Here is a 22,133-nt window from a genome sequence, read left to right as displayed (position 1 = left end):
TGGGTTTTTGATGGGGGATTTTATGGATTTGTAGATTGCTTTTGGTTATATAGACATTTTCAACAATATTTATTCTGCTGATTCATGAACGTGATGAATCTTTGCATCTTACAACGTCTTCCTCGATTTCATTCTTCTTTCATAATTTTCATTTAAGAAGTGATTTACTAACCAGACATGGTGGTGAATGCTTATAATCTCAGCACTCAGAAGGCTAAGGCAGGAGGAGTGCTATGAGTTCAAGACCAGCCTGGCATAAAGTAATTTCAAGGACAGTCTGAAATGGATAGTGAGATCCTGACTCAAAAAGACAAATAATAAATAAATAAATAAATAAATAAATAAATATTATTTACCTTGGTAGTTTGATGAATTCTTGGGTTTTTATTTTGTTTTTTAAATTATTATAAATAGAAATAATTTCCTAATTTCTCTCCCATTGTGTTTATGATTGGTGTACATTAATTAGTCATTAATTTTTATAACAACTTTGGCAATTTTGTTGAATTTATTGACTAGACTTATAAATTTTGTTATGGAATTTGTTGTGTTCCACTGCATAAAAGTAAAGAATCATATAAACACAAATGGAGTTAAGTGGACTTTTTCCTTTCAAATATGTATTCTCTTTATTTCTTTAAATTCTTATTTCTTTATTTTGCCTGTAATTCCAGCATCGGAGAGGCTGAAAGCAGGAGGATCACCACAAGTCCGAGCTGCCTATTGAGACCCTGAAACAACCAAATACATAAAACAATAATAAATAAATAAATAAATAAATAAATAAGTGAAAAGTATCAAAAGAAAAAGGAAGGCCAGGGAGAGTAAAAGGGAATGGTGATAGAAATTGTCTGAAACGCCCTTGTACGGACATGCCGCATAGAATCCCATGAGTCTGTATAATTTCAACCCGAGTTCAAGTGGGAAAGGGGGTACCAGTGTGAAGGCTGCCTTATGGCTGGTCGCCTCACATCACTTAATAAAATAAAACTCGGGCCAGCCAGATAGCTCAGCAGATTAAAGTGCCTGCAACCAGGCAAAGGTGCCTGTGGTTCGATCCCCAGGCCTGCCATGCTGGTCCCCGCTCCCGGGGTGGTGCTGAGACAGTCATTGAGACTGGGCGTGGCGGCGCGCGCCTGTAATCCCAGCTCTTAAGAGGTTATAAATAGGTGGATCACTACCCGTCTGATCTAGTAGTGAGACCCTGAAGACCTTTTCCTAAAATATGAAATAAATAAATTAATTAAATTAAATTAAGTAAAACTCACCGTAAGAAAATCAAAGAGGCTGGGGAGATGGCTCAGTAGAATAAACGCTTCCCTGGCCAGTGCAAGGGCCTGAGTTCAATCCCTGGTTCTGAAAAAAAAAAAAAAAAAAAATCAAATCACATTTCTAAAGTGCTCAATGTTAAAATATCTTTCAACACCTGCGTCTTTATTATCATCCCGAAGCTACGGTAAACATTATCACACTTGTTCTTTTTTCTGACAAGCTAAGCTTGTAGCAATATAGAAATGAAAAGGTGATGAAGAGAATAAGCAATTCCTAATTACGGTAATTTTAGCTTACTTTTCCTAAAATCAGTAAAAGAATGTTGGAATGTCTGACACAAATTAGGAAGGGGTTTATTCCCATTACTCCTTATATTGTAGTCATTATAACTAAAAGAATTAAAAGATGCTGGACATGATAGCTTTTGCCTGCATTTCTAGCATTTGGGAAGCTGAGTCACAAATATCATGAGGTTTTTTTTTCAGATTCATATTTTTTTATTCATTTTGATGAGAAAAAGATAAATAGCAATGAGACAATTTCAAAATAGTTAGTAGGACAGTTACAATAATTAATACCTTGCATATTGTTGTCTCCGTAGTAGCTATTCAGAGGACAAGATATAGACATAACATCTGGTCTAAACAACGTTAGTACAAACCTTTCTTCTCAATGAAATCAGACAAAACAGCTGTATATCTATCTTATCTTGCATATACGTATACATATTTTTCCACAACAAAATAGTATTTTATTTATACTTTTTCAAAGTTAGTAAGATGTGACTCAAGGTTTCTTAGTGACTAACAGCTGACTTTAACTAGACAGAAGAATGGGTCATTCTTCAGGGAGAGATGACTTCCAGCATGAGATCAGTGTTTTTTTTTTAAAGGAAATGACCCATCAGTATTCTGTTCTCATATCAGGAGATGTTAAAGACAGTTTAAAAACCAAGGATGACTGTTTGAAACTTCTGTTATTTTTAAATACAGAACTTAAAGTTTTACAAATATCATAGAAAAAAAATAAAAATCTCAATTAAATAAAAACTGAAATTTATCAGAAAGTTCAAGCTACGTATGATGCCCTTGGTATACCCAAGTCTACCACGTGACATTCCAGCTATGCCAACCCAAGTGGAATCAAAGGGGAAGGATATTCTCTCTGAGGATCAGAAAATCATGTTGGAAAACCATTGTTGAAAGTTGATTCAAGTCCAGAACAGGCAGAACAACTGGAAAAAAATCAATGATGCCTTTCCCCGTGAATGTTGCCAGCGGATGTTAATGACATGCCTAAATGTGACAGTGATTTCTCAGCTATGAAGAAAAGTAATCTTGAAGCCTTCATAGGAAAATGGATGCAACTTGAATCTATACTCATAAGTGAAATAAAACAGACCCACATGTGTAAATACTGTATTGTCTCCTTAGTGTAAGAACTCAAAGTGCAATTTAATGTCTTAAAATGTTTGTCAATAACAAAATAATATTTTTTTGCCTATAACTATTTACAAAATTCTGAAACTCTATTGTGCTAATACTAATTCAATTCAGGTATAGCCTGAAAATCTCAGTGAAAAAGAGAATAGTGTGAGACTAGATAGAGAATGTTTAGGCAACATTATCTTAATACATGTTTGTACACAGTTTCCAAAATTTGTGATGGTTTTTAATGCATGGTACTACAAAATCATATGGCAAAATCAACAGAGCAACATTTTCAAGAATTCAAGTAATTTTGAAAGATTGAAGAGGAAGTCAGGCATGGTGGTTCATTCCTGAACCCAAACACTCCGCAGTGTTGATGCAAGAGTCTGAAAATTCAGGCCGAGGATGAACAACTCAGCGATTTACAAGGATCTTTTACAAAAAAAGGAAAAGATGAGACTGAGAGAGGAAGAGAGAGAGAAGGGGGGAAAAGAGAGATGGAGAGGAAGAGGGAGAAGGAGGGAGAGAGAGAGAGAGAGAGAAAGAGAGACAGAGAGATTTTGTGTGTGTGTTTTACAAGATATTGAACCAGGTTCAATAATTCACACTGAACTATGTCCTCAACCCCCCCCCCTCTCTCTCTCTCTCTCTCTCTCTCTCTCCCTCTCCCTCTCCCTCTCCCTCTCTCGCTAAGTTTCAATGATGTTTTTCTTTCTTTCTTTTTTTAACTTTAGGTCATCAGCTATCTCTGTTTGTCTTCCATCAATAAAAAACCGTGCAAGCTTGAATAAGACATTAAAAATAAAATTATCCACAAGACCCAGTATCCTCACCTGGGTAGAGAGAATTACATATGTATTTTATTTCACATATAATATGAAATAAAAGTATAATACATTTGAAAGTATCAAAAAGTTTTTGGGGAAAACTGTAAAATATTAACTATGATAATAATTTGGTAGGTAAGTCTACAACTTTTACCATGCTTGCAGTCTATATTTTTACTTGGAATATTTCTGCATAAGAAAAGGGAGGAACATTAACCAGACAGGATGTTCATCTAAGGACTGAGATAGCTTGCTCCTTTAGGTCCTGAAGTCTAGTCTTTGCTACACACACTTGATTAATTTCCTAGCTGTGTGGCTTCCAACATATTCACCTTTTTTGTTTTGTTTTGTCCGAGATGGGTGTTCCATTGCAGTTAGAGAAGCTGTATTTGAAGGTCTTTAAAGGACCTTTTCATACTTGGTGCCAGTTCAAATATTGTAGGTACTTGAATTCAGCAAAATAACTCAATATATGCCAATATTCCATAATAGTAGCGAGTTATCAGCACATCTGTCAATTGTCAGGAGTTGTTGACTTGAGACTTTTACAGCTCAGTGTATTAATATAGTTTTATTTTTTGTACCTCGTGGTTACACTGATAAAAGTCACATATTAGTCACTGAGAACCCTTGCACCACATGTTACTAACTTTGCAAAAGCATAAATAAAATACTGTTTTGTTGTGAAAAAATATATATGTATACACAAGATAGCTAGGAAAGATATATAGCTACTTTCTCTTAGTTCATTGCAAAGAAAGGTTTGTACTAATATTATTTAGACAGATATCATGTCTGTATCTTGTCCTCTGCATGCTATGAAGACAACATTATGCAATGCATTAATTATTGTAACTGTCCTACTAACCTATTTTGAAGCTGTTTCATTGCTATCTTATCTTTTTTTCTCATTAAAATGAATAAAGAAAATAAAGGTAGGGACAGTGAAAGATCTCCATTCAGCTGTCTTTTTGTTTTCTTCATACATGAATGGTCTAGAGAATGCCTAGGAATACTTGTAGATTCACTGTCCATCTGAATTCTTAGATAATATAATAACAGAGCTCTCAATACATGTATCTTTAGGTTACTTGTCTCTACAACATAGACTATTCTACACTAATCATAGGCCATTAGTTTATGAACATCTACTTAAGATTATAGAAACAAGTTAAATTGAAATTTCTTTACTCAGGGAAAAGGAATGAATTCTCTTAATTAAGCACATATGCAGAAACCTTTGTATTGACTACTATGTAACCAACTAGACTAGCTTAGCACAATAAAGTTATTCTGAAGTACTGTCATGAAATTATAACATTTGTGTTTATTTTTAAATTATACATTAAATACAAAATTTAAACAACTTGCACTAAACAAAATTTACTGTTTGTGAATTCTTGAGTAATAATGTCTGCTGATTAGTTCTATGAGGGATTTTTCCACTATTAATACTAAAATCTGTAAATTTTGGTTTATGCGGACAAAAATTTATATGATCGAAAAATAGAAAATTGCTTAACAATAGACTGTACTCACCTTAGATTATAGTTAATTCTTAGAATCTTATTGATCTTCTATTCTAGACCTGTCATGTTAGCTACCATGTTATCTATGAACTGTCTGTCGACAGAGAGAGAGAGAGAGAGAGAGAGAGAGAGAGAGAGAGAGAGAGAAAGAACTCATTTGTTACAATGGGTCCTTTTCTCCTACAGCTTTATACATAAGATTTTTCTACTCTATTCCTCATCAGGATATACAAAAGTTTCTCAGGAAATGATAATCCTCCTGTGACTAAATTCTCCTAGAGACATTAGCTTTCCTATACTGTTTCACTGGCTCTTCCTTTTTATCTCTTTGACTTGGTCACACAGAACCTCCAGTGCTTCATCAAATAAAATTCAAGGTGTACTCTGCCATTTCTGCTTTGACAAGGAGGTTTCTGCTCATGGATTTTTTCTCATGTAACCTTTTTTCAAATTTAACTTTCTGTACAGGTGGTCTTTTGACCTCACTGTTCTTATAGAAGAGGAAGTGTATTCCATTTTTCAGTTGATGTAGCTTAGCTGTTTCAATATTTTTCTGGTAAGATTACTGTTTTACCTATTACAAAGAAAGAAATTAAAGGTGGAGAAGTAACAGTCACATGTAAATATGGACAAAATTAGGTTATTTATTAAAGTTATTTTTTTGTTTTTAAAGTATAACAAAAGTAAATAAAAGCTTCATTTCTTAGTTATTTTAAAGTAGTTTTTTTTTTTTCTGAGTGTCCTTGTCTATTTTTCTCCTGGTAATGGAATATGATAAGGTTTGTATACATACTTGAAGTGGCAATACATGTCTAACTAAATAAGGATAAAAGCATTAGTATCCCAGTTTTTTTAAATAAAGAAAAACAACAACAGTATTCCTTGGGCATCATAAAGCTCTCTTAAACAAAAAATATGCAGCAACTGTAACTCTGCCTCCATCAGTTGCAAACATGACCTGCCACCATTTACTCAATTAGATACGATCCAGGGGAGACGGTTATCTTGAGCCATCTTAGCAGCTTTCAAGCACCAGTCAGGACAAGAATAGCATGGAATCAAGAAGTGCTGGAAAAGGCTCTTTTCTTCTTGAACCACTCATCTCTGCAGGCAGGCATCAATATCGATTACATTATCAGCGCGAGGGCCAGCTGCAGATGCACTGGGATGCCCTACTTCCATTCTTCAACTTACCTCATTTCCAATCCTCATAAGCTCCTGGAATATACAGTTGCTTCCCAGTGAGGACACTCTCAGCTCCTTATGTGAGTCAGATTTTATCATAAAAGTGTGGTTATTATTCAGTGAATTAAAGTGTGCCTGTGAGCAACTCTTTCTCATTCTCGCTGGTAGATTTTCATTTTAAGGTAAGATGAGCAAATGCCTTCAGATTTTCACTCCATGAAATTTCTTCTCACCATGGGTGTTTTTGATAGAGCCTCTGATGACATTTAAATTCATCTTATGTCATTTTGTCTACTCCAAAGAATAACACACATTTAAGTGCTTCATCACAACTCATGATTACAAATCCATTTGAAGTATGCTCACTAAAGGGCAATACTATTCTGGAGGAAATGAAATATGGTGCATTCAGCCACTGACTATGCTCTGAATAGACTGAGAAATGTAGTAGAAAATAGCTGGAGTTAAAATTGTTTTTTTTCATATTGATACTGAATGCACAATACTTTACAGATTTTCAGGACAAAAAATGAAACCCCACAATTATTTAACATTAGTGATATTTTGAATTTCTCTAAGTTATAATTTTACTTACTGAAAATAAAATTTCAGTAAGCAATTGTCTTGGTTATTCTTCTCTCTTTGCTGGGACAAATACCTGACACACAACATGAAGGAAGAAAATGTTTATTTAGCTCACAGTCAGTGGAGGTTTCAGTCCATTCACAGCTGGCTCCATGACAGAGTGGCACATGGCAGAGGGCATCCTTTCATGGTGGTGACAAAGAGCAAGAGAGCAAAAGGAAGGCCAGCAGCTCAGGCAACTAGCAAGCCTCTCTCGCACCCTTATATTGTAATACAAATTACTTGTCTCAGGGCAGGTGCAGCACCCACACCTGCAAGAATCAATCACAAACTCTACAAGCCATCCCATGACTTCATGAGGCTTTGGGGGGACACTATACACAAACCATAGCATTAATGCAAAATCACAATCCTAATTGCCCCATGGTAACGAACAAATATATGATATTAGCCTCTTCACTCACTGCCTATAGTAGAAAGTTATCCTCTTTCAAAGCATTCTAACCCAACATATTTTGCTCAATTTTAAAAGTGTAAAACAGCCTCAAAACTGATCAAGGAGCTTTATTTTATGACTCCCAAAATAATTAAAAGACATATAGGAAACTCACTCCATTGTTTTTAAAATTTATATTCAGTCAGGTAAACAAAAGAGTGATCAAAATAACCACAAGTAAAAAAATACATATATAAGCTGAGTTGGTTGGGGAGGTAGCTCAGTATCGTAAGTACCTTCCTCGTAAGTGCAAAGTCCCAAGTTGAATCCCAGGTACCACAAAAATAAATAAATAAGCTGAGTCTTGCTGAATGATATATGCCTGCATTAAAAGCACCAAATGGATTACTGGAGAAAGTAGATGCTATTGAACACTTGGAAAGTTTGATACATCAGTTATAATATACTTATTCCAATTGGATGGCAACTCTTAAATATATGCCAATATTACAAATTAAAAGGATCATTAGGGAAAAGTAGTTATATCTCCACACCAACAGTGGCATTTAAGCAGTAAATAAGATGAGAGAACTTCTAACTGACTGAATGCTTGGCTGAGGATTTGTAAAAAGAAAAAGAGGGAGGCAGACAATGGTTCATGTGCTTATTTATTTATATATTTACTTGTTTACCTCGCTATGAGCCAATGCGGCAAGTGGTAACAAGGATTGAATCCCAGTCCTGCACTTGCCTAAGCAGAGCTATCTCACCAGCTCTTAATGCTTGCTATTTATAACTTGTGGGAAGCTAAATTGCTAGAAACGTGCGCACGTACGTGTATAGCAACCCACAGGCAACATTGTAAAAGTTCACAAATATGTCGAGGTGTGTTGCTTCAGCTGATTTATCTCACATCTTGAGAAATCGGAGAGAATTTCTCTTATTTTTTCTCCCTAGTGATTTTGACTTGCTCCTTAACTGCATGTTGTTGTGCCTGTAATTTTCAAGTCCCAAGGGTATGCGTCTTCTGTATCTGGGTGATTCCGCACAGATTCCAACTCTGTTGTGGGACGTGATCCATAGACTATTCTCTACTTCTTCCTGCAGTACCACAAGACTGACTGCTCAAATTGGTGGCTCTAAGGGCCTTTTGCCTACATATGCATGTTGAACCTCACACAGAAAGCTCAGGTACTTTCTCTTATCTCAGAGACCGTATTACACGGGGTATAAATACTTGTTGGAGTTTCTACGGTATTGACTAGATAGCTTTTTCATCAAGTAAAAGTCAAAATTTCTGCTGTTAGCACTTGTTATGAATTTCCTTCATTCAGGTTTCATTTATTTATTAATATGTTTATTCCAAAATACTATTAAAATCTCCATTATAGGGAGGAAATAATCTCTATAGGTTTATGGACATATCTGTGGAAAAATATGCTTCTGTTATCAGTCTCCACTCTTCTGTAGTTTAGAATGGCAAGAAGAAAAACAATAAACCTGATGAGTACACTCTTTTTTGGAAAATAACTCTTATTCTTAGCTTCTTTTGTTCTTTGAATCCTAAAGAAAATGCCTACAATGTCTACAGAAAAAAATAAAGGAATAATCACAGTTTCAGTTTTAGAAAACTAAAATTGTATTGTTAGTATAATGAGATCACTTATCCTCCACTCTCGCCATTCAGGTTCACTAAATTCAGTAAAATACCAGTATCTACAGTTTATCCATTAACACACATTTTGTTAATATGTAAAGACATGTAATCCATTTATCAGGAAATGAGCCATATTATGTGCTATTAATAAAATCTGAGTATAAAATTTCCTTTGTTTGTCTTTGTAACATTTATAATCTTGAGAAACCAGATGTAACTAGTAGATTTAAACCATGGTTTTATTAAATATGTTGAGTTGATTAGGTAAATTACTATGCAAATCTCCATGTGAGAATTAGAGGTCCTAAGATCTTCTTCAAAATCGGGCTGAAACTGAATGTTTGAAATCCCAATGGAACCCTTTCCTAGATGCGGATTCTTTTTTATGCAAAATGGAAATTTTGTCAGTAAACACAGTTCTAAGCAGATTTGCTGAATGTTAAATACCTAGGTTGATGGTTTCAAAATATTTATTCATAGGCATTTTTCTCAAAATCACAACACGAAAGAACACAGAAATTCTGCCTGTTAAGGCAGCTGATAAAGCTCTTTGCAGTCGGACAACAAGGATGAATCCTCGCTGGGGAAGAAGTCCTGCATTTGAATAGTGTTTTCGTAAAAAAAATCTGATATTAGAATATACAAAATAGGCTTTTAAAAATCTTTAGGTTTTAGCGTGCTTTTATGCTTAGATTTGCTTCAACTTTATTAAGAAATATTCAGACTTATTACTTTACTTAATATTACAACAAAATGTTCTTAATTAGTTATAAAGAAGACATTGCAATATTTAATAGACATCATTGGAATATATAAAATAACCAACCTGGAAATATCAGGTGCTGTAGAGGAAAGATGGCCTATTTATTTTACTATCTGTGACATAAGCTACTTTTTGTTAGCAAAGTATTTATTCTGGCACTACTCTCTACAGCAGCACAATAAAATAAGCTTTCCTACCTTTTTGTTACAAGTTTTGTCTTTATGTTAATTGCAGTCTTGCAACTTCTTATTTCTCTGACATTTCTGGAGGTTTGTAGAGCAATTTCAATGGATTTGAATAAATGTGTGCTTCCACTGAACATGAGAAGAAATAGTTTTCTGATCAAAATATTTAGATCAAACCCCGACTTACTCATATTGGTGGAAAATAATCATTTTTAATCTACTTTCAATTTGGCTTTCCCATTGTTCTCAGCTTGTCCCAAATATCACTAGCATCCTCTCCACCGGGGGAAATATGCCACATATTTTAGTAAACATTAAAACAATCTTAGGTTTTTGTGGTTTGGCAAAAGAAAAATAAATTACATTGTCATGGTGACAGGCTGTTTTTTTCAGTTTTAACCCTAAAATGAGGATCCCATGTAGTGACTCATAAGGAAAGTGTCCCCCAAAAACAAATCCACACAAAACGATATAATGGTGGGTAAGAAGGCAATCATGAAACAGAACCCAAGAATGTGTCCACTTCCAAGCAAATGAGCAGCCTTTGTTTAACCGTGATGTTCACACCCAGCGTGAGTTGAGCCTCTGAGCCTGGCCCAGCTCCAGGTGAGCGAGCTGGTCTTCCCTACTTCAGCAGCACACTTGGGGGCCAAGGGTAGGCTCAGTGGCTGTGAGCTTCTGAAACTGTCCTTGTGGGAGGATGAATCTACTCATCCAAGAGCAATATGAAAAGCCAGTACACAGACACAACAAACCTTGAGAAACAAGTTTTCAAAAATAATTAAGTAGGGGCTGGAGAGAAAGCTCTGTGGTCTAAGAGCTTGCCTGGCAAGCACAAAGACGCGGTTTTGATACTTGGTACTGCCTGTGTGCTGAGCCAGCCACTGAAACTGGACTGCTGGCCCAGGCCTGCCTTTCCAACCCTGTGTGGAGGGGTGCTGAAGCAGGAGGATCACTATGAGTCTGAGCTGCATAGCAAGACCCTGTACCAAATAAATAGATAAGTAAATGAATAAATAAATTTTTAAAAAGTAAGTTAAAAAATATGTAGGATCTGTTCAATACTTACCTAAGATAAAGACATACTGCCTGGAAATCATTTTACCAACTCTAATGGTACTGGATTTTGTTTTAACTATGATCTAGTTAAGAGAAAAAAATGATTCCACTTTTAAAAAACCACAGAAGGAAATATCAGAAAAACCTATATTAAATTTCAAATTTCCAAAGAGTTTAGATTTTTGTAACAATCATACCCGAGTAAAGCTTGCAAAAAATGTTTAACTTCTTGATATTCTGAAGGGAAATATTTGGCACTGGCCTAAATGAAATAAACAACTGCTCCTATGTGTTGATTTTAAGAATTATGCTATAAATAAAGCATTTTTGTTGTGACTTGTTTTCTGTTATATAATTTGCCATCTCAATATTCTCTATCAGTGTTGACATTTTTCCCCAGAATCGTTAAAAGCAGAAATACACATATATTTTCTGGAAAATGTGAGCTATTTTCTAAGCTGAAATATATTCATCCACATGTAAGTATATTTTCAAATATAATATGCTGTAAATTAATGCTAATGAATTATCTAAAACACACTGAGGAAATTCAATATCATATAAACAAGTGTGAAAAATCTTGAAGATATAGATTACAATCTCCAAAATCACATTTACAAGTTGCAAAATTGGTGTCTCTTTTTTTTTTTTTTTTTGTATTTTAGTAAGGGTCTGCAGGATCTACAGGGTCTCACTAGATAGCTCAGACTCCTAGTGATCCACCTGTGTTCAGCCTCCCAAGAGCTGTGATTACATGCTTGCACCACCATGTCCAGTCTCAATCGCCCTCTCAGCACACCTTGCGGGTGGGACTGGCACCAAAATTAGTGTCTTGTTACAGGCAAGAGAGAAAATATGCAGAACTGAGGAAAATACCAAATGAATCATTATTCTGAAATACAAAAATGAAAGACAGATATGTGCAAGTTTAATCTATTTTGACATACTTGGATTCCACCCAAATGAATTAATAAAGTATATTTTGATAAATAGAAAATAAAAATCAAAAAAAAAAAGAAAATAAAAATGTGATTACTTATTTGATTATTTTCTCAGTAAGGAAAAATCCTAAAACAAGGAATTTTAGAGTTTAAAGTACAAAATAATCCAGCATGCATCAGAGATTTTTTTCTCAATAAGATACACATATTATATATATAATATAATATTTTATTATATTCCTGTCAAAATTACCTATCACTAAATGCAGTTATTTTAATTGACATTAAAGTTCTTAAAATACTAGAAAAATCAGGCGGACCATTAAGAAGGAAAACAGGCTCAGAATTCTTTTTCATTTAATTATAAAATTAAAATGTAATGTAAGAACAAAATTATGGACCTGAGTATTGTTTCTAGAGTTATTTAGACACAAAGTCTAAAAAAATTCTTAGAAAATTACAACTTATTTATAATAATTTAGATGCTTATTTTTAAATGTTAGATTTGCCTTAAATCAGATGATTTTGCCTAGAATCCATTTTCTCCATGAAAGTAATAACCTTGAATAATTTATTTTTCTTACAGTTTAGAAGCAAATTCTCCATAAATAGAGATGGGTTTCATCTGCTTGAAGTTTTTATTATTCCACACTATTTTCACCTATTAAATAAATCCCATATAAATTAATGACAAATTATAGAATATTTTTCCAGTTTGGGTAAAACTTAACTATGTTGACCTTTATGAAGCAAATTTTATGAAGTGGAATTTAACTATCTTTTGTTTTTCTGTATCTTTGGAGTCAAAATTAAGAAATTAATGCTAAGTCAAAAATTACAATGTGTTATCTCAATTTTTTTCTAAAACTTTTACAATTCTAGGTATTACATTCCAGTCATAGATCCATTATGACTTCTTAGCTACATATAGTGTGAGGCAAGGTTCAACTCCATTCTAACATATGTATATTATTTTCCAAAATCATTTTTTTGAAAAAAAAATTTTTTTCTCAATTTTATGTTCTTAAAAATCAATTAATCATACATACAACAGATATTGTATGATTTTCTGGGTAATTTTGACAATTTATTGTCATGAATTCCCTTTCCAGTTATTTATTTTACTTTTTTGAAATTAAATCATATGTTTGTAGTACATAATGATAACTGTATTCATTATAGGGATTTAAAACACGTACATAACACATCATACTCCAGAAAGTATGGCTTCCATCAGAAATCACCCAATAACAGATATTCGTGAGGCTATGGGGAGAAAGACATCATTGTCAATGTTGGTAGCTGTAAAATGCAATGCAACCACTGTAGAAATCAACACAAAGATTCCTCAAAAACTAAAAATAGGAATTTCATTGGACTCAGTCATTGTCTTTCTACATATTTTACCCCCAAAGTTAAAGACATCATGTCATAGTGATTAGCATGTTCATAGCAGCAGTATTCATAATAGCCAAATCTTGGAAGCAGCACATTGATTTCCTCCATCAACAAATGAATGGATAAGGAAAAGTCGTATTCATATTCCATGAAGAAGGATTAGCTAGTGTATTTGTTGGCAAATGATTGCACCTTGAGAACATAGTATTCAGTGAAATAACTGGAAGACATAAACATAACTATGGCACTCTTTTTCTTAAATGAAAAAAAGACAATAGGGAGAGTGAGAACAAATGGGAGAGAGAGAAGAAAAATGTAATCCAGCGTGGATGGTGTATCTACAAACATACCTGAGCTTGGTGTCATGGTCTTACATGTTTCGTATGTTCTTTGATCTATTTGTCTTTTTTGTAATATGGGTGTATGATAGTGAAATTTCCAATGTCTTACAAATAAATGAATCTAATGCCTGCAAAATAAAATGGTGAGCAAGGAAAGGGGAAAATTAATTGAAATGTGTTGTATACATGTACCCATTTCCTATTGTGAATATAGCATTATTTATTGCAAACATTCTGATACAAGTTTTAAAAAATAAGAATCAATTGTTTTTTGTGTTATACTACTTTACTTGTTTCACTTATCATATTATAATAACTTTTAAAAACTCAGTAATGCTCCTTTGTCGTTACATTTTTCCTGAGTACAATTCATCAAATTTACATTAAGGCATGTTTGAGGGTAGATTTGCCCTTAGAAGTTGCCTATGGGGAGAAAGAACAGAAATCCACTGTGAATCACTCAGATACACGGGAGGTCTGTGTCTGCACACTGTAAGGTTACTTAGTATATCAGATACCTCCAAACAAATACCTATTACAGAGTTTATGGGAAATACTAGCCGATAGAATATGTACATAGAAATAGATTTTTGAAATTCAGATGGTACTATTTATTTCTTTATTTTTATTTTTTAGGGAAGGGTCTACAGGGTGTTCAGAGTCTCACTACTAGATCAGACTCAGTGATCCGCCTGTTTACAGCCTCCCAAGAGCTGGGATTAGAGGCGCGAGCCACCACACCAAGTCTTAACCACTGTCCCAGTGTACCCTGAGGGTGGGGCCAGCACAGCAGGCCCGGGGATTGAACCCCTGTCCTCTGAGCCTTCTTGCAGGTGCTTTAATTCACTGAGCAATTTAACCAGCCCTGATACTATTTATTTTTAAAAGCATGTTTTAATTAATGTTGTATATAACTATGCCTAAAGTAGAGTTCATGTAGGACTCATAATAAAATTTTCTATAGGATAATTTAAATTGCTAGTTCCTGATTCAAGAAATATTGTTTCAGATCATATACATTTTTGGCCAGTCATTTAGCCCAAAAACCAACACTCTTCTAGTTCTAAGGTTTTGCTTGATATTTCCCACTTCTTATATTACTGTAGGAAATATTGTATATGAGAAAAAAGTTTCCTCATATCACATTGTCTTTTTTTAATCTAAATAATGCATTTCGAAATGATGGAAATACAAGTTGCTGTGTAAGATCTTGATTTTGTAGCATGTGGATGTAGAGCTTCTCTTCTTTCGTGACTTCACCCTTGTATCCCTGGAAACATTTAAATTATTGCAAGTAGAATGTTACAGAAGGGCTGGTGAGATGGCTCAGTGGTCTAAAGCACCTACTTGGAACAAGCTTGCCTGAAACACAGGGACCACGGTTCGATTCCCCAGCACCACATGCCATCCAGCCGTGCCCCCTGGTGGGCTGAGCTAGCCACACACACATAAATGGATAGATGGATAAATAAATAAATAAATTAAAAAAAAAAAAAGAATGTTACAGAAAATATAATTCATTACCATGGAATCAGTACTTTTGTTTTGAGGACACCAAAGTTTGGTTGAAAGATATCTTAGTCCTGTACACAGTTTATGAATATTACATATCATTGATAAAATAGCATGAGTTCAAGGACAGCTCTTTCTAATTGATGGTGATTTTCAGATCTTTCAGATTCTGAAAATATTTGAAAAAGGAGCTTTTACTGACGGCTTAAACGTGGAGTCCTTGTTACAAATGTGTGGGTTTGGAACTGAATCGTGAATGGATATTGCAAATAAGTCTCCATTCATATATATGTATTCATATTTGAACAATCAATAGTTCCCACTAGATTTGCAGTGCATAAAATGAAGAATAAGAATTTTATGAGAACGGATGGAGAAATAAATACGTAAATGAAACATAGTCATCTAGCACTTAGATTTGAAAAAGAAAATGTACTAAGTCCAGTAATAGTTCCTCATGCCATTTGAATAGAATGGGAAGATCAGGACAAAATATAAATTGGTATCTGGAACATGAGCACCTGCCGGCCCCACCCTCAGAGCGCGCTGAGACTGTGATTGAGACTGGGTGTGGTGGCGCTCAGTGCCTGTAATCCCAGCACTTGAGAGGCTGGAAACAGGAGAACCACTATGAGTCCGATCTACGTAGTGAGACCCTGTAGACCCTGCACTAAATACAAAATAAGTAAATGAATAAATAGCCCCTTTGTTCTTTAGGGGGCGGAGGAGATAGCTCAGTAGAAAAAGTGCTTGCCTGGCATGAGCAATGGCTTTTGCTCAATCCCTGGTTAAAAAAAAAAAGGAAGAGTAGAACATGAGCGCAGATAGCACACATCTATTTATTCTGCATCCTGTGGGTCTCTCACTGCACTATAGATGTGTTCTATCATATTTCAGTAGACCGTGAATGAAGATAAGTACTCTGACCAATCACTACTTCTGCAGCAAACGGTACCTACCACGCAGCTGTGCACTCAGTGGCTGACGGAAGTGTAAAGCTGATCACCGCTCCATGACTTGCTCCAAAGTTGCTCCTTCCCTGCTGCCATGCAATAGTTCCTCTCTCGGGTTATGTTGGGCCAAATAGCACACATTTTATAGAACAGGAATGGCAGGCCAAAATGTATGTATCTTAAAAGTAGAGGTAGGATAATCCCAATTTCACAAATCAACTCATTGAAGGAATAACCAGCTCTATATAATATGTGACTGTCAACTTGTTAAGCGAGCACTTAACGAACAGAAATTCAAACAAAAAGGCTGCGTGTGAGCTGTGAACTTATTAGAAAAGAATCAGCGCAATCATTTCAGTGGTGACAAAGGGACAGACAGAGTGGATAAAATCATTGAGAAACCAGGTCATAGTAAGAAGAAAAAATAACAGAGCTGTGCGGAGTGCGGTAAAGAGGAAGAAAGTAACCAGCGAACAGGGTAGGAGAGAAATTCTAAAAATACTCCTTATCCAGTCATGGCTAAAAATAACCTCTGATTTACTTTACAGTGTAAGGTGAAGTGCAAATAAAAGAAGTGAATAGATCAGAAGATAGAGTTATATTTTCTAGACTTATAGGGGTTATTTAACAAGAAAAATAAAAATGGCTCATGTATTATTTGTAGTGAATGAAAAAGAATTCCCCTTGCTCTTGGTATGAATATTGAGTTTTGCTTTGACACTTGGTGGTAGTGGAAGAGATGAGCCTGGATTAAGTTCACCTGCGAGGGGTAAAACAGAATCATAAAAGGAAAAAAAACAATAATCGTCCTTGAATAACAGCAAAGTCATAGATATATGCATGCGTACATGTGCCTTTCAATATGGAAACTTCACTTTCACTAAAATGTTTAAGCTGATGTTAAACCTGAATAGTCGTTCATCTTATTCTAGTTATTTAAAAATGATAAAAATAGAATAAACACACACACATATAGTGTATATAATATGCATATAACATGAAATATTCTATGATTGCTAAAAAATTAACTAAAAATTGATCTTAATGTTGTTCCCTGGATACTCAAACTTAGCTTATTTTGTCAATATAAAAATTTTCACACAGCGTGAGAACCACTTAGGCACAGTTTGGTTAGTAAACTAGGGAAATTATTCTTTCCACTAGCTACTACTCCCACACCAAAATAGATACCTAAAATTTCTCAGTTTTATGACAAAAATCGTTTCACAGAATACAATTTGCCTTGTTTTCATTATGGTATATAATTGTCATTAAAAAAAGATTTAAGCATTTGGCCTTTTTAATATGATCAGAATTTCACTTTTTATTGTACCTTTTGATTCAATTTTATGAATCATAAAAATGAAACAAATAATAGTAAATGTTTAGGGATTAAATGACCTGAAGCATAAAAAATTTAGGATAGAAGGACTGTAATAACAACTCAATACATTTTAAATATAAACATTATCATTATAAATGTAGACCTACTTCAATCCTGAATATGAGATTTACATTAGAGAATAATTTCTTATCTGTTATCTTTGGTTCCTGTGGGTCATGTGAATTGTTTCTATTCTTCAAAGAATGTGTGATATTTAAATTGATTTGTTTTTATATTGCTTTGTAATTTTTCATGACTAGCTATGGACTCTCACATTTGTTCTAAATGATTTTCACCTTTATCACTTCCAGTAGGTATTTGATGACATCTATGCGTCAAAGAGAAAGATAGAATGAAAGAGATGAGAAATTTTTCCCCAAATATTAACTTTGCTATTAAGTGAAAATCAGAAAACTATGTTTCTGTGTTTAATATGTAAATTTTTATGTGGGTCATTTTGTCCTGAATTGGGGTTTATTTTTTTTATTTTTTATTTTATTTTATTTTTTTGCAGAACTGGGGATTGAACTCAGATCCTTGCGCTTGCCAGGGAAGCATTATTCCACTGAGCCATTTCCCCAGCCCTGTCCTGAATTGGAAGTATTTTATTTCTTTGAGTTCACTGTCCATCGGATCAGGTATACAAAGGCCATTGTGAGGACTGGGCTAATCAATCATCCTTTCTGAAACCAAGGCTAATGGGAAGGTGTCAGCCTAGTCCATACTGGTGCATATTATTTTTGTTTTCAGAAACAAGTCCAGGGTGACTGTGGGTCACAGATGATGCTAAAGCATGACTTACTCGCATATTTTTGAGTTCTGCGTTATATCTATTTCACAGCTATTTTGACTGTACCCAGTGTTTTTTCATTTAAATTTGATTGCTATCCTTTACTTTTTCATTAGAAAATTTATTTTAAAGTATTTTTGTGTATATCCCAAGTGCCTTAATATTTGGAGCTTTAGGAGTTGGAAAGATTTCATTATGTGATGAATTTTCTCTCAATTTAATTCACAAGTGGATGTTCAAAGTGTGCAACATGATGTTTTTAGGTGCCTATAGACAAATGAGTGATTACTCCAGGAAAGAAAATTAACAAGTCTATCATCCTCATAGCTACCTTTACTTTTGTGTTAAGAGTACCTAAGTCATCTATATCACAAATTTATAAAAGAGTATAAAATTATTAAATTTGCATAGTAGTAATAAAAGTGTGAGGTCAAACAACTGCTGAGGAGGTAGGTTTATTCTAGCTCCTAATTTCTCAGAGGTTGTTTTGCCTTTTTACTTTGGGCTTATGAAGGTGCAGTACAGGGCACTGAGAGAAGACGGGGTGGAGCAGGCTGCCCGTGTCATCACAAGTGTGTAGCAAAGAGAGAGTATGGGCTGTGCATCTCTATTCCTTCCTCACCAACACATCTTCAATCAAATAGCCTCCCTCTATGTCTGGCCCTATCTGCTAAAATTTTAAAAGCTCCCAGACTCCATAGAGTGGCACCCAAGTCTTCAAAAATCTGAGCTTTGGAAGACTTTTGAGGTCCAAACAAACATTCTGCCCTGGCCTGGAAAGGCTCCTGTTCATCACACAATTAAAAAGTGCATAGCATCTACCTGCAAGATTTCCCCATGTCCTACCTGTTCCAGAACTCCTAAATGTCTTTAATGTGTCCTCTGAGAATCAAAACAAAGAATTTACTAAGATCACTTGAAAAGTTAGGGTCTGCCAAATAGCTCAGCGGGTTAAAGCATTAAAGCGCCTGCAAGCACTGGGAATGGCGGCTCACGCCTGTAATCTCAGCTCTTGGGAGGCTGTAAACAGACTTATCACTATGAGTCTGATCTAGTAGTGAGACCCTGAACACCCTTTAGACCTTTCCCTAAAAAATAACAAAAAAAAGTAATTTTTTCCCCCAGATTCAGTGTCAATGTAAACTTTCTTTTTCAAAAAGGGAGGATTCTGGTAAAGGAAGGGTGGATTGATCAAAGCAAGTTTGGCCAACATAAAGTGCCATAAATCCTTATCTGGGAACCAAAACATGAAGTAGTGTGGTGTGTGCTCCCAGGGGTATAGGAAACATTGTCCCTGCAGCCTTTCTGGGTTCAGACTTTGTGCTAAATCTACTGTGCTGGCTGTGATCACACTTGCTAAGTGTTTAGTCTTTTATCTTCTTGGGCTGGGCTCTCCAACTCAGCTTTGGCTTCACTCATACATCTTCCTAGATTATCCTGTCTGGGTCTATTGCAGGCCTCTGAGTCTGCCACTTACTGCTCATCCACCTTGGCTTTGGTCTGAAATCACAGAGGAAGCCCTATGTTCCTACAGCTCTAGAGTTTAGCATAGAGTGTCATGCAGCCAATATGGGGTAGATGATTGCACGCTCTGCTGCTGGCATGAAGTATACTAGAACCCTAGCTGTGGTTACACCTCAAAACACGTTGCTGCCTTCATGACTGCCTTCATGATTTCTTCTTCACAAGACTCGTGGAGGTGCAGTACAGGACTCTGAGAGAAGCTAGGGTGGGGCAGGCTTTCTGCACCACCACAAGTGTGCAGCAAAAGGAGAATAAGGATCTTTGCTCTGCAGTCCAGCATTATTCCTCAAGCTAAAAATATTCCCTCCCTGGGAGAGCATCACTTGCTGATTGGAGTCACAATGCTAGTCTGCATCACTCACCTTTGTGGGAAACACTGATGTCTGTATAGAAAAAAGCTAACCTGAACCTCACATAAATATTTCCTACCCCTTCAAACATCTTGAAAAGGGGTCTGCCTGAGTGAATGCTTCTCCTCTGGGGTTGCTAGCATCCTTGATAAATCTCCTTTGTTTTCTGAAACACTCATCGCTCAGCTATTGGTAGCACATGGGGCAAGTCCCTAAACCTGAGCTTGGGAGAACTCTGGGAGCCTTGATCGTTCAACAAGGGGAAGGAAGTATGGGAAACAGTTCAGCAGGCAGCCCTGGGTTAGCTGGGTCTCTTGTGGCTGTCTTGTCAAGTCTTTGAAACAATCTTAAACATTTTTGTTGGTGAGCCAAAGACGGGTTCAAAGTTTGAGATACCCTCAAGACATTTTTCTTATTGTCATGTTACAAAATACTTGGATTTTAAAAGTGGCACTAAAGCGCTGGCAAAACAGCTCAGTGGATTTGGCTCAATGGTAGAATGCTTCTCTAGTAACCTGGAAGCCCTAAGTTCAGTCCTCGGCAGCAAAAACAAAAAACAAACCTACCCTAAAAACAGTTCAACCAAAAATTACAGTAAAATAAAAAAAAAAGACCAAAAATAAACAAGGCAATAGCTCAGTGGACTAAGCACCTGTTTCAGCAAACACAGAGACCAAGGTTAGATCCTTGGCCTCACATGCCATGCCGAGATTCAGTATAGTGGTGCACACCTGTAATCCCAGCTCTGGGGAGGCTGAAACAGGAGAATCACAAGCTAGTCCTAGTCCTAGCTACATAGTGATTCCTGTACCCCCTCCAAAGCACTAACTTCTTTACTAAATGGACCCACCTTTGCCAGAACTTTACATGTGTTTATTTTCTGTCCAAAATGCAAGAATTTCAAACATTTCTGCCTTTCGTTTTCTTTTGTTTTGCTTCTGTTCTCATTCTTACTACAAAGCTAGCTAAGAGCAGCCAACAGTTCCACATACTGGCCTAATGCTATTCTCAAGTTAAACACCTTTTCTGGGAGTAATCTGTCACTTTAAAACTCACTCTCTCATATAGTTTGAGGGATGGACAAAATGCAGACAAATACTTTATCAGAAGGCAGCATGACTAACTTCTAATAATTCCTATTATCAAATCACCATTACCACCAACGTCTTTCATTTATGGTCCATGTGCCTGTCAGAATTTTGGTCTTCTGAGTCCATTGCAGATTCACCTATTAAAATCCTCTGCACAGTTTTTTTTTTTTTAATGTTCTAAAACTTACTTTGACAAACTTCCAAATTCCTTCTGTAAGTCAGTTCCACCGGACTGTGAATCTCATTGCCGCGTATTGTCACAGCCATGACCCCACACTCAGTGACACATTTCTGTGTTAGCTTTCAGTTGCAGCAAAATAATGCCGTAAAAAATCAATTTAAAAGACAAAAAGATTTATGTTGGCTAATTAAATATTTCAGCCCTTGGCTATGTGGCCCCGTTTCTTTCCATTTACAGTGGCCCAATTCATCCTGAGGAGTACATTTGTAGAGGCAGCATTTCACTGTAGGGTGGCTGGAAGCAAAATGATGCAGGGCTGGCGAGATAGCTCAATGGACCAAGTACTTACTTTGACCAGGGTTCGATCCCCAGTCCTGGATACCGTGCCGCCCCTGCCCCTGGGATGCTCTGTGCTGACCACGGAATCCAGGCGCAGTGGCGCATGCCTGTAATACAAGTCCTGGGAAGGCTGAAAATAGGAGAATCACTATGAGTTGGAGCTGCATAGTGAGACCCTGTACCAAATACATTATATTGATGAATTAATGCACCTACAATATTTAAATGGCAATGGAATACCCATCTCTAACAAAACTAAACAAAAAAGGGGGATACAAAGAAAGGATCATTTTTTATCTGTATATACAAAATAGGATAGATATACAGCTACTTTCTCTTAATTCAATGAGAAGAAAGATTTGTACTATTAGTGTTTGGACAAGATATCCTGTCTGCATCGT

The sequence above is a fragment of the Octodon degus genome, unplaced genomic scaffold (assembly GCF_000260255.1).
Source record: "Octodon degus isolate 3935 unplaced genomic scaffold, OctDeg1.0 scaffold00149, whole genome shotgun sequence".
NCBI classification, from domain to species: domain Eukaryota; kingdom Metazoa; phylum Chordata; class Mammalia; order Rodentia; family Octodontidae; genus Octodon; species Octodon degus.
Note: the sequence above shows the minus strand (reverse complement) of the source record.